The following is a 10874-nucleotide window of genomic DNA, read 5'->3' as shown; positions in this document are numbered from 1 at the left end:
GTTGGAAAAGACCTTTAATATCATTAAGTCCAACTGTAAATCCTAATTTGTTTATCCTAATGGAATTTCAATTAGAAATTCCCACCAAAGTCCATCAGCTCAGCCCCACTGATGTCAACAACTTCTCTGGAGATGGCTGGAAATCCTGCATTTATAAATGATGTGCAATTTCCCCAGCAAAGCCACCAGGTACAAGCAGGGGCTTGGTGAAGCTCCACCTGGGAACTGCAGCGGCAAAATAAAAATGCAAATGTTTATCTCGACTTCTCTTTCAGGCTTGAGTGCTGGTGAAAGCAGCTTTACAAATTCCGAATCCGTTGCCTCCCTGGAGAAATCCCAGTGCTGTTTTGTAAGCAAAAATAAGAGTCTTTGGCACACAGCTGCTGCGGAAGTTTTGACAAGAAAGCGACTGCTTTTCAAACACCTGGGTGGGGGCATCGATCGGGGATCATTCCCTGTTTGCTGAGGACAGGTTCTGGCAGCATTCCCTGCTGGAATAACAGGCAGCATCTGGCATTAAACTCTCTCCTCTCACCACGGGAACTTGGGCTGCTGATGCCACTCCCACCAGGTCACCTGTGGGAGGGGATGTGCAGTGGCCTTGGAGCAAACAGCCCCAGAGCCATGGCCAGAGAAAATGCCCATCTCTCTGGGCTGAGTAATAACCATAACCATACATTTATATTATATCTGTAATATATTATTGTGTTTTTATAGTAAATAAAATTATTCTAACTTGCTCCTTTGGTTTTGCCTAAGCTCCCGCTGTCACCCAGCTTCTTGCTCCAGAAGAACTGAAGCTGGACAGACCAAAAGAGGCCGTAATTTGGTATTTGAGAAACTGAAATTTGGTCATTTGGGAGCTATGTGAGCCAAGCTGAGGGATGGAGGTGGGACTGTGGAGCTGAGGTTGAGCCCAGGGCTGAGTCCAGCACTGCAGTGCTGAGAGAGCTTTGCTGGGAGAGTGACTCTTCCTTGGCTTTGCCTGTTCCAGGTTCTGCCTTCACTTAAAATCATCTCTTTTACCACTTTCTCCCTCTAACTTTTGTTGCAAATTTGCTGCTATTAATTAATTTATAATTAAGTTCCATACAACAACCGCTCGCTCCGACAGGGATTATTTCAGATAATCTCCATTTGTCAAAATATGTCTGTTTGTGCTCAAAGCCACGAGGAAAACACAAGGAGCTCCAGGGGTGGGATGGGGAACAGAGACAGAGGGACAGAGAGGGAAAGCAAAGCTCTGGATTTGGCAGTGCCAACATCCTCCTCCTTCCCTGACTCCAGCGCTCCCGACGGACAGAGCACGGGGCTGCCATGGCCTCCAAAATCTGGTGTAGATGGAGCCTGAGCACAGCTGAATTAAACACCAACTAATCCCTGCAGGAAGTGTGGAAAGTCATATTTAATCCATGCCAGCCCATAACCTGTTTGTGGTCTAATTGCTGCCCACTAAACAAGCAATAGATATCCAATTATGGGAGCATGTTCCCATTGTCCCACATCCTGCCGTAGCTCAGAGGCTCAGAGAAGCATTTAACTGGCAATAAACAAGGTGCAGGGTTTAATTTGAAAGGTTATTGCAATTTCATATGAGTGAGTGGTGAGGAGCATTCACGGGGGGAGTTGCAGGAGCCCTTCTCATGTGTGTGGCATCCTGGGGCAGGCAAGGTGAGTCCTGGCTGGATTGGAAGGAATATGGAAGCTGAAAAAGACAGCCAGGAATTCAGAAAAAAACCCTGGCTGTTACGGTGAGCAGCTCACAGAAAACTTCTGTGCAGTGAGTGAGAACTGAGAAGAAAGCAACAGGTCAAGGTGTGCAGGGAATGCAGGAGAAAATAGTGCTGGAAATATCCCAACACCCCGGAGCTGAGCCTGGCCCAGTGCCTGCTGCCCTGATCCCCATGGAGAGCAGGCAGAGCAAAACTGCAGGACTGGGGATGGGCAGGGATGAAGGGCTGGAAGAACTTCTTAGCTAAGGAGATCCTGTCTGGGCTGGGGCAGTGCAGGACAGCACCATGAGATGGGGGCATTGAGATGGGGAAGGGCTGCAGAGCCAAAAATGAAAGGGCTGTTCCAGGAGAGGTGGAGAACAAAAAGGCCTTCCCTTCCCTTCCCTTCCCTTCCCTTCCCTTCCCTTCCCTTCCCTTCCCTTCCCTTCCCTTCCCTTCCCTTCCCTTCCCTTCCCTTCCCTTCCCTTCCCTTCCCTTCCCTTCCCTTCCCTTCCCTTCCCTTCCCTTCCCTTCCCTTCCTCCTTCCGCTGTCTCTTCCAGGGAGCAGCAGGAGCAAGGAAAAACAAACAAGCCTAACGAAGTGCTTTGGCAATTATACAGACAAACAAATCACTTTCCCAAATTGCTTCTTTGGGGAATTACAGCTCCTGGAAATGAAACACAAACAGATTATTAAAAAAGAGCTTCCCGTTGGGAGAGAAGCAGTATTTACCAGAGAAGATGTGCCTAGCTGGACCTCTAATTGCTGTTCATTAGCTCATATTGATTTAATTAGTTGCTGCACTCAGGTCTAAATTGCCTGCTAGCCTCAGCAGGGATTTAGGAGCCAGGGCACATCCCTGACCTGCTGGGCAGTGATGAAGTGGGGTCCCCTCTGCCATGGCAGGGATCCCCTCTGCCACAGTGGCAGGACAGGGGTCCCTTCTGCCATGGCAGGGACGCAGCAGGGACATGGCAGAGGACTGGGGTCCCCTCTGCCATGGCAGTGGTGGGCAGGGACAGCGGCACATCCTTGTGGGTTGCTCCTTTGATGAACCTGTGGCGTCATCAAAGCGCTAATTAACTGGAGCAATTAGCGAGGGCGTGCTCATAACGTACAATTAAAGTGTGCGTGTGAAGGTGTGGTGAGATCCATCACTGGATGGCTGTGGGAGGGGGAGGTGGTGGGAAAGCAGGGCTCAGTGTGAGGCTGTGGGGTCACGGGCAGTTTGGGGGGCACAGCCCTGTTCTCTGCTCTGGGGCGTGCTGAGAATGCAGAGCCCAGCCCTGGGCTCGCAGCCCCAGGCACTTCCCAAACCAGAACCTGAGGACTATTAACTTCCCTGATTAGCAACCTTTGGGGAGTGGCTGTTTGGCAGATCCCTGCTTTCTAATTGCAGGTGATTAATGGGGAGCTGCAGTTCTGCTCAGAAATATCAGTGATTCCCTCTTGAAGGAAATCCTGGCTGGGCAGGACACTGGGACTTGCACCCTGAGGCAGCACTGAGTTCAGGACTGGTGCTCCTGCTGCAGGACACATTCCCTGGGTGGAGGTGCAGCGGTAGGCACAAGCTGGAATCCCAGGAATCCCGTCATGAGCTCTTTCCCACACACACAGGCAATGCTGCCTTATCCCAGGCAGCAAACTTGCATCAAACTCGCATCATTCCTGCAAGTTTTATTCCTGCAGCAAGAGCCAGGGATGCACAGAGCCGTGGCAGCTGAAGGAAGAGGCCCAAGGGCAGAGAGGGAAGATGCACCATGAGCCATTCTCTTGCCTTGCAGTGGGATTGAAGGGAGAATTTGATCAGAGGACCTGGAGGTGCAGCTGCTGTTAAAAATGATCCTTTGTGCATCAAATCAGTATTCCAGGGGCTGCTCCAGATTCAATACATCAAAGGTTGAAGGATCATACAACCCTATTAGCTCCAAACTTTAATTTCCCTTCGGGGCTGGTGTGTTACAATGCAACTACAGCAGCAATTACAACTTTTCCTTCACTGACAACTTGTTTAGATCAATAATGTCCTCAGCATCTTGAATCGAGATGGGCTCCATCAGCTGGACAAGGAAAACAGCCAGAGCCCACGGTTCTCCCTCGTGACTCCATGGCCAGGAATGCTCCCCTGCCCAGTCTGGATTCCTGTGCCATGGCACCCACAGGATTTTGCCAAGTTTGCCCCTCTCCCCCTCTCCTCACCCAGCTGAAGAAAGCCTCACCTAGGTTTTCTGTTTTCTCTCCTTAACTCCACCCCTTACTGGTGCCACGAGTTTCCAGCTGCCCCTCTGGAGCTGGGGGTGGGGATCAGGATTCCACAGAGCCTCTGTGATGCCATACCAGGGGATGTGTCTCTCATGGCACTGACACACTCAGGGCACTGGCACAGACCTCGAGTGCTGGACACACGGCCCCTGGCCAGGGCCCTGCCTCCCCCACACAGCTCTGGGAAGAGTTTTGCTTTCACCCCTCTCACACCCAACATTTCCACACCATCCTAGACAAGGCAGGGGAATCTGAAGCCCTCCTCCTGTACTTTGACACAGCTGTGACACCCCCCACCCCGAGACACTCACCAGGGCAAGGAGCAGAGATTTGGTGCTGATCAACACCTGTAACATCCTGACACTGTGCCCTCGCTGGGACACGGCGCCCGCGTGCCAGCCCAGCATGGCAGTTCCTGGCCCTCGGAATATTGCCTGAGCTGCTGTTCCCCCGCTGTGGCACGGAGCCAGGGAGCACGGAGGAGGAGTAATAAATCTCCCCACTGAACGAGAGCTGACTTGGGAATTGGAAAGGAGAAAATCCCAACAGGAGTGAGTGTGGTCTTGGGCTCTGAGACAGATGGGCTGGCAGAGTCATAAAGAAAGGGGTGTTGAGCTCGTGGGCGGACCGGGAGGCTGTAATTGCGGTCCTTCAGTGAGGGACAGCACAGCGCCTTCCAGCTGATCCCTGCAAGGCTGGACACCTCTCTCTGGGCAGCTGAGGATGGAGATTTAACGTGGGTGTGTAGGACTTTTTGATGCAGCAGATGAGCTGAAACCATTAGAAATGCCCACGGGTTTTGCTGGCACAAAGTGGGGCTGGTGTGCCAGCAAGGGCAAGGATTACTCAGGGCTCTGGGCGGGAGCTGGGAGCTGGCAGGCTGCACATCAAGTTTATAAACCAGCAGAGAATGAACCATTTTGCAGAGCATTAGAGGCCAGGGAGATGGCCTTGAAAGCCCCAGAGTGTGATGGATGGGCTCCGTGTCCCTCACCCTGGTACAGGCTCTTCCTCCCAGCAAATGTGCCTGAGTGAAGCTCAGGGGTACCTCATCAAAACACAGGCAGAAGTTTAACATCTCACTGGAAATGTTACAGATCTCCCTTCACTGAAGCCAGCAGCATTGTTTGGGAAAAAAAAAAAATGGGATTTAAGCTTAAAACAGTTGGCTGAGCTGAAAATCACTGTCCCCTGAGTTTGCAGAGGGGCAGTGCCTGTGGGCATACACCCGCACACATCTGGGCATACACCTGCACACATCTGGACAAGGCTAATACAGTCAAATGAGTCACAGCACTGTCTTTTTCACAGGGAAATTATTATCTGCAGGTTCAGAGGAAAACTTACAGCAAATTTAAGTTTTCCTTGAGGTGGAGCAGATTAAAGGCTGTGGGAGAGGAGGTTTAGGAGCAGCAGCTTGTCTCCTGCAAGCTGCATGGGTGGAGAATTCCAGGTTTGGACTCTGCAAAGGCAGAGGCTCCCACTGGGCTTTGGGAGGCTCCTCACAGCCCAGGGCAGAGCGTGCCCGTGTGAGGATGAGCCAGGGCCCTGCTCTGAGCAGCAGTGGCATTCAATGACTTGACCAAGGTCAGGGGAGATGCGCACAGGTGAGGGAGCGAGGCTCCCATGACAGCACAGCCCTGCCTCTGGCACAAATCCCACATCCCCCACCCTTCCTGCCAGCTCCTCCTGCTGCTCCAGTGCCCAGGTCACTGCCGTGTGCCAGACCCTGGAGTGGGGACAGGTCTGTCCCCAGCAGACCTGGCCCTGCTGACACTGATCTCTCCTGTGGAGATCACCACCCCAAGGCCCAGCAGCACTGGGTGCTCTCTCAGGAGGTCATGAGGGCTGGGATGTAAAGTGCTTGTCAGAGAGAGGCTGGTGCTTCCCTAACTGTGGGGATGGATTGCCAGCACGTACAGAAATAGAGCAGGAGAAGCCAAGGGAGCGTCAGTGAAAGCTGGGGGGATTTGAACTTTTCCATGGCAGAGCTGCTGCGGTTCCTGCCGAGGGATGAACACACTGAAGTTTGAGTAGAGAACACCCAGAGACAGCCAGAGATCATTCCTTGCTTTGGAAAGGTTCTTGGAATGGGACAAACAGTGCTCTGGTCAGCTCAGATCTGGCAAGGACGGGAGGTTCCCTCCAGCCAGGGCAGCACAGGCAGATGGATGTGGGATGCTCTGAGCCTTGGAGCCTGAGCACACCTGGACCTTGGCCATGGAAGTCCAAGGCTGGTGTCCAGCAGCTTTTCCTTTTGCAGACTGCTTCTTTTCCTTTCCCAGACTGCTTGGCACATGGTCAAGACTGCTTGCAGGGTCATTGGCTGACCCCGAGAGCTCCTCCTGACCTGTCAGCACTGCTTGTGCTGAGATCTGGGGCTGAGAGCAGCACTGAACTCTGCTCTGCCAACCCTCACCCGATCCCAGCTCCATTCCTGCATCAACTTTTGGCTGCTTCACCTCCCCACTCCGTGTTTTATCATACCCCCTGCCTGATTGCAGGCAGGGATGTGCATGGTTTGCTGGGTTTGGGAGCTTGAGGAGGATTCTCCTGGTTTTGTGTCACCATCCTGGGGACACAGGGAGCTGCAGCCCCAGAGCAGTGCCTGCACCAGCAGGGAAACACTGGAGTGATCAACTTTTGTCGCTAAAGAAATAAAGTTTTACTACAGAGAATGACTCAGTATTACAACGTCTATAAAAGCCTGGGAGGTGTTCGTGAAAGGTTGGCTAATCCTGCTTCCACCTGGACCCGTAAATCCAATAAAAGGTGGTGCTTCCAACTGGGTCACTCTGGCCTCATTACAAAAGTCCTCAGGTGCCAGATCTCATGAATAAACAGTTGTTTTGTGGATGAAACAAATCAACATGTTAAACACCCAGTACAGCTCAGAAAGTTCCAACCATTATGCAAATGGACCTGTTAAATGAAGAATATTCCTAGGTAAAATAATTATGCAGAGCAGTTTCCCCTTTGCATAAGGTGCCAAAAATTATCTCAGTGATGCCAATTATCTGCTTGTTAGCACTGACATTATCACAGTCATTACACAGAGCCGGTGCAGTTTGTGTAAGATCTACACTGTGTTCTATTGTCATTTTTCCCTCTATTTACAACTCTGTATAATAAATGTCATTTTTCAAATGTTAAGGTATTTGGTATTTAATCTATCATTAAGGCTCTGAATATGTCTAGCCTCTAACAGGAACGCTGGTTGTAACACCCTGTGGTACTAAAAATAAAAATAAAACGGGGGGAAAAGGGAAAAAAATCTGCTCGGCTTGGGTGGGGAAGATGTGGGAGTGAAGGAGTTTGAAAGAGGGGACTTGAAGCTGGAGGGTCCCCAGGATGGGATCCTCCCAGTCCATGGTTCACAGCAGGAGTTTGGAAATGCTGCTTGTGCCACCATGGGGTGTCCCAAAGTGTTTTGAGAGAAATAAATTTGCCTATCTCATTGATTCTAGAAGGGCTTTTGAAATGTGCTAAAGCCATCTCTTAATTATTCTGAAATTACTGATAACTGCCTCCGCAACAGGTTATGAACCATCCCCTCATTATATTATAGCCACAGCATTCCTATGAATCATTAATTAATTATCCTCGGCCCTCCAGCATGAAAAATTGATGTCTAGAGAAAACAAACAGAAAAGGAGAAACTGAAGACAGGCACAAACAGGCGAGAGAAAAGAAGTCCAAACGCTCAGAGAACAAGCAGGGGACTGGGACGGAGAGGAGGATGAAGGCAGCAAGCAGAGAGGAAGGGCTGGAAGTGGAGAAGCAGGATTCCCCCAGCTCCTCTGGAACCCCGCAGCAATTGTAGTACCTGTTACTAAAAAAAAACCCAAATAAATAAAAATAATTACACTCCAATTACTTTGACACAAGAAATGAAGCAGATTGTTATCAGAGTGAGATAAACAGCAACTTCAAAGCCGTTTTACTCTGGAAGTTATTTAAACACAGGGAGCACACGGAATCTTGCCTGCAGGGGCTGCAGGATTCGCTCCCGCTTTGCTCCAAGTCCGTGCGAGACCGAGCTGGGCCAGTGGCAGCGAGATCACCCATGGAAATTGGCTCCTGCTGACCCCTCGGACCTGTGCCTGCTGGTCATCCCTGGCCCAATTCCCTTTGGGATGTGCCCTGCCAAAGCTGTGGCTGCTCACAGGTGCTGTGGGTCCCTCCGGGTCCCACGTGGCCGTGGGGACAGCAGGACACCCGTGAGCAGGGCAGGCTGCCCGGATCTCCTCCCTCACTGACGGGTGCAGGTCACTCCTGAAATGCATTGCAGGGATTACAGGCACTTTTTGGTTAAAGCAGAGAGAAGGAATGGTGTTAGTCATACAGCCCTGCGAGGGGACCCACCTGGGGCAGCAGGGACACACAGGGTCCTCCCAGGGTGCCCCCAGCAGCATTTGGGGGTGACTTTGCTCCACAAATGGGCTCCCCAGTATTGTAAACGCAGGTGAACCCGGTGGGAAGAAATGATGATGTCTGACTCCAGAAGGCTGAATGATTTCTTTATTATAACTATACTACAATGCATTAATATACTATTTAAAGGAGATACTAAAACTACAAACCTACTTTTTCTAGCTACCAAATCTAACTCACAACTCGTGACCCTCTCTGAGAGTCCAGACACAGGTGGATCTGATTGGCCATCAGGCTCAAACAATCCTCACCAGAATCCAACCAAGCAATCACCCCAGGTAAACAATTCTCCAAACACATTCCACATGGGAAAACCAAGGAGCAGAAATAGAAATTGTTTTCTCTTTCCTCTCTCTGTGCTCCTCTATGAAAAAATCCTGCAAGAGAGAAGAATGTGCCTGCCACACCCCAGGGAAGTGATGGAGTCACCACCCCTGGAGATGGTCAAACAACGAGTGAAGCTGGCCCTTGACGGTACTGGCATGGGATTTCTGGAGGTCTTTTTCAGCCTTAACGGTTCTGTGACTCTCTAAAAATGGATCTGTCCCCCGCCAGGCTGGGACAGAACCTGGGCAGGAGCTTTGCCTCAGGGAGAAGCAGCTGCTTTCCCTCTCCAGACACTTTGGGGCGGTGAGATGGATCCTGTCTCTCAGTGACACCATCCTGCGGCCACGGGGTGGGTGTGATGATGATGATGATGGTGATGATGCTCCGATGTCCAGGAGCTCACCAGCCCACCGGCACCTCACGCTCCGGGACACTGAGGCTCCTGGGAGGGGGATCAGCTCGGAGCTCCGCCCGCCCGCAGCCCTCACAGGGCTCTTGTTTTTATTACCTTTCCTTTGGTCTCCGAGAGAGAAATCACACGTCCCTTCAGAAGTGTCCCCTTGTAAAGGAGGGAATGCTCAGAAATGCACAAAGCTCTGAAGTCTAAACGCCTTGAGATTGTTCTGCCATTGCAGCTTTGATACAAAGAAAAGTCTGATGGAAATGTCAAAATATTTGATATTTTACAGCAAAAAGAAAACAGTTCTCCTAATGGAAACTCCGCTTCCTTGTGCCTCGGCGCCACTTGTTTGATCATTGAAGGGCAAGAAAATAAATGTTTCCTTGTGGCTGCGGGTTTCAAATTCCAATGTAAAATCCAAGCAAATATACACTGACCTGCAGAGGTGTGAGGAGGGAGTTTAACTCTGCCTTGGCTGTGCTCAATCACGGTCCCAGTGCTCCCAACACTGTGGCACAGCAGCTCTGCCAGGGGTGAGTGGCACGGACAGGCACCTCGGTGCCACTGGGTGGTGGCCCTGGATGGTGACAGTGCCAGAGAGCACAGTTTTAAATACCGAATCCAGACTCAAAGGATGCTTTGGATGCAGAGAACAGGATCCATCCAATGGACAGATGGACACAGAGTCCCTCATGTCCCTGGCTGGACACACGGCCCTGACAGGAACCTGCAGCTCCTCGTGGGCCAGGATTTTATTAAACAAACAAACTGGAGCAATTCCTCCAGATTTACGGACACTTCCTCTGCTCTCACTCCCATGACCTGCTGCAGATTTACAGCTCTGCATTACCCTCGTGAGCACTCGTAAAGCTGGCTGAGATAATGTTGGCCAGGAGGGTTTTATGGGCGAGTCATAATTACAAAATGCAGATGAACTCCAGGAATCTGTTTATTAGTCTTTAATACTTGGTCAACAGCTGCACTGTGCACCTCATCCCTGCCTTGTGGAGCACCTGCCTGCATGTCTCCTCCTCAGACCAATTGTTCTCCCAGGTTTTCCCTTTCTTCCTTCCCCTCTAAAAGAATTGGGCACCTGTTTCAGCAGAATACGGCGTGTTTTAAACAGATTGCAGCGAGGTCAGCTCCTGTGGGTGGGCAGTGCCGGGCAATCACGGGCCGCAGTGCCTGAGGGTGCTGCCGGTGAATCCTCCCCATCCCGGGGCATCCCCGGGGCATTCCCGAGCACGTCCCGGGGCAGGGGGCCCTGCCCGGGTGGGAGCCGTGTTTGCAAGGAGTTCTCAGTTAGGGAACAGGACTTTTCGTGCCCCCTCTCCGTGCAGAGCAGGTCACCAGCACATCCCAAATCCCCCTTTGCTGCCACTTGCTAGGATTTGAAACTCAAACAAGGCACATGAATAATGTAACGCGCTCCTTCTTCTCTTCTTGCCTTCAAATCCTCAGAGGGTGAGTGAAGCTTCTTGTCTGCCTCATTAGTGGCTGTTGAGCCATTTGATTTCTGTAACAATGAGCGCGCTCGCCAGGATTTTCATACCCATTTGCGTCATGGAGTCAACATGGAATTTTTTGAATTCACATAAAAAATTAATGGCGTAATCTGCATCCGCGTCTGTGGCAGGGGAGGCTCCTGTCCCCGCTCCTCCCTACAAATGGGCGAGGACCGGGACAGCGCTGCTGCCCCGAGCGGGGCCATGCAGAGCCTGGTGAGGGGACAAGGACA

This window comes from Vidua macroura, chromosome 18 (assembly GCF_024509145.1).
Source record: "Vidua macroura isolate BioBank_ID:100142 chromosome 18, ASM2450914v1, whole genome shotgun sequence".
Lineage (NCBI taxonomy): Eukaryota > Metazoa > Chordata > Aves > Passeriformes > Viduidae > Vidua > Vidua macroura.
Note: the sequence above shows the minus strand (reverse complement) of the source record.